This window comes from Magnolia sinica, chromosome 11 (genome assembly GCF_029962835.1).
Source record: "Magnolia sinica isolate HGM2019 chromosome 11, MsV1, whole genome shotgun sequence".
NCBI classification, from domain to species: domain Eukaryota; kingdom Viridiplantae; phylum Streptophyta; class Magnoliopsida; order Magnoliales; family Magnoliaceae; genus Magnolia; species Magnolia sinica.
Genome location: NC_080583.1, coordinates 85089858 through 85092812, shown reverse-complemented (window position 1 = coordinate 85092812; position 2955 = coordinate 85089858). Strand labels below are relative to the sequence as shown.

Here is a 2955-nt window from a genome sequence, read left to right as displayed (position 1 = left end):
TTGTGTAGGCTTTTAAGGTAGAAATTTCTAATTCGGTAAGCTTTCTCTCTACTTTCTATTTTTTCAGTTCTCTTTTAGTAATTTATTTTCTAGTTTAGGACTTTCTTCTTTTAGAAACTAGTTTACTTCTATCTTTCTTTTTAAGGATTTTCTAATTCTAGACCTTCTCTTTAGAAACTGACTTGTTTGTTTTCTGTTACAGATCTTTAACTTAGGGACTTCAATTTGGTAATTTCTTTCCAACTCTTTCTTTCTTTCTAGATTTTCTTTTCCTTTCTTAGGATTAGGTTTCAAATTTGATTGAGGGTTGCGAGTGTTTCATGCCCAAGTGGGTCCGTGACAACACTCGACGTCTCCTGACTGAAGGAGGATTGGTTGAGGGATTAATTATCCATCGCAGGACTAGACACCACTCGAAATTTCCTGAGTTAATTGAAGTGATGGCTGAAAACCAACCTCTTCTACCCCAACCTAAGGTGGAGGACATTCAGGATGAGAATGAGGTATATCAAGCACCCCCGCCACGTACTTTACGAGACTATTTATAACCAGCGGGGGTGAGTACGCCCTCATGCATGATTTTTCGTGAAAATACAGGACATATGGACATCAAGCCAAGGGTTATCCAATTCCTTCCTAAGTTCCATGGGCTCGAATCTGAAGAACCATATCTACATTTGAAAGAGTTTGATGAGATCAGAGCAACTTTATATTTTCAAAATGTGTCTGAGGACATAGTCAGGCTGAGACTCTTTCCTTTTTCCTTAAAAGAGAAGGCTAAGGCGTGGTTACATTCACTGCGTCCTAGATCCATTGGCATATGAAATGATATGCAAAAGGAATTTATAAAGAAATTCTTTCCACATCATAAAACGATTACCCTTAGAAAAGCAATCATGAACTTCACCCAAAAGGAGGATGAAACATTTTACCAATGTTGGGAAAGGTTCAAGGATTTGGTCAGTTCATGCCCACAACACGGCTTTGAAATGTGGCGCATCACAAATTTTTTCTACGATGGACTGACATCTTCCATGCGCCAAATGGTCGAGACAATGTGTAATGGAGAATTCATTAATAAAAATGTTGACGAGGTATGGGATTACCTCGATAGTCTTGCTGAAAAAACATAATCATGGGACTTACCCAAAGTCAAACACCACGTCTAGGCCGACTCAATTAAAAGAGAAAGGTGGATTGTATCTCTTGAAAGAAGAGGATGATCTCAAGTGTAAAGTGACTACACTCATAAGGAAAGTTGAGGCCATGGAAGGAAAGAAGGATAAGGTTAATGAAAGTGTTTGCGACATCCGTGATTGCAACATTCATACAACTGAAAATTGTCCTACAATACCCGCCTTTCGAGAAGTATTGAATGAACAATCCAATGCCGTAAATAATTATCAAAGACCTTTCAATGGACCAACCTCTAACACATACAATCCTGGTTGAAAAAATCATCCAAACTTTAGTTGGAGAAATGTACAAACTGCTACCCCTCAAAGTTTCTTCAATCAAAATCCAAATCAGGGGAAACCTCAAGAAGAACCGGTTCAAAATTCCATGCAAGAGCTGACCCATGCAATGCGAGACTTTATACAAAAGATGGATTCACGTATGACGGTTATAGAAAAAGGGATGCTTCCTGCACAACCGCTCTCCAATCCTAAACCGCAATACGAGATAAGTGATCCCAGCTCCTCAAATCAAATGGGGCACGCTAAATCCATCACCACTCTTAGGAGTGGAAAAATCATTGATAAAACCCTTCCGGTTAGGCCCGAAAAGCCTCAAGAACCAGAAGAGGACAACAATGATGGATCTAGTGAGGCCCCACAAAAATTAGAACCGGAACTTCTAGAAAAGCCAGTTGCTCCATTTTTCCAACGGTTGGTCGCACCAAAACCTCTCTCTAACTCTCAAGATATCCTAGAGGTGTTGAAACAAGTGAAAGTCAACATTCCTCTACTTGATGTCGTAAAACAGATACCTTCATATGCCAAATTCCTGAAAGACTTATGTACGACCAAACGACAGCAGAATATTCAAAAGAAGATCTTCTTGACCGAGAAAGTGAGTGCTATCCTAAAGCAAGACGTGCCACAGAAATTTAAAGATCCCGGTAGCCCAACCATATCATGTGTAATCGGGGACCATCGAATTGATCATGCACTTCTTGACTTAGGAGCGAGCGTCAATCTGATTCCCTACTCGGTATACAAACAGTTAGGTTTGGGTGAATTAAAGCCCACCCTAACCACACTACAACTTATTGATTGCTCTGTTCATGTACGAAGAGGGATAATTGAGGATGTGTTGGTCCAAGTTGATAGATTTTACTACCCTGTAGATTTTATCATCCTGGACACCGAACCCATCAATAACATGAGCACTCAGATCCCCGTCATTCTTGGTCACCCATTCCTTGCCACTTCAAACGCAATTATTAATTGCAGGAATGGTGTCATGACTATGTCTTTTGGGAATATGACATTGGAGTCAAACATCTTTTTCAATAACGGTAGAAACTTAGAGGATGATGACGATTTCCACGACATTAACATGATTGACTCTTTAGTGGAAGATACGACACCTCTGACCTTATCCTCTGACCCTCTAGAGACGTGCCTGGCCCACTCCCATGATTTTGATGATGACATGATTAGGGAGACGTGTGCCTTGCTTGATACTGCACCGGTACTTGAAGTTAACCGGTGGAGGCCACAATTTGAAGAGTTGCCCCAAATTGATGTAGTGCCTCTACCGTCTAACCTCAAGCCACCAAAGCTTGACCTAAAACCTTTGCTCTCTGATTTGAAATATGTCAATTTAGGTCAAGATGAGACATACCCGGTGGTGATCTCTGCCCACTTGGAGAAAGAACAGGAGAGTATGCTCATATCTACTCTCATTGAGCATAAGGGAGCCCTTGGATGGACGATAGCGGACCTCAAG

General features: G+C 40.8%; 1 non-coding gene across 1 annotated transcript; it reads right to left on the bottom strand.

Annotated features, from left to right (window-relative positions):
• Positions 1-878: 878 nt before the first annotated feature.
• On the bottom strand, positions 879-985 carry LOC131219697 (small nucleolar RNA R71). Its single transcript, XR_009158343.1, has one exon. It is a non-coding gene; the product is annotated as a small nucleolar RNA R71 (small nucleolar RNA).
• Positions 986-2955: the final 1970 nt, after the last annotated feature.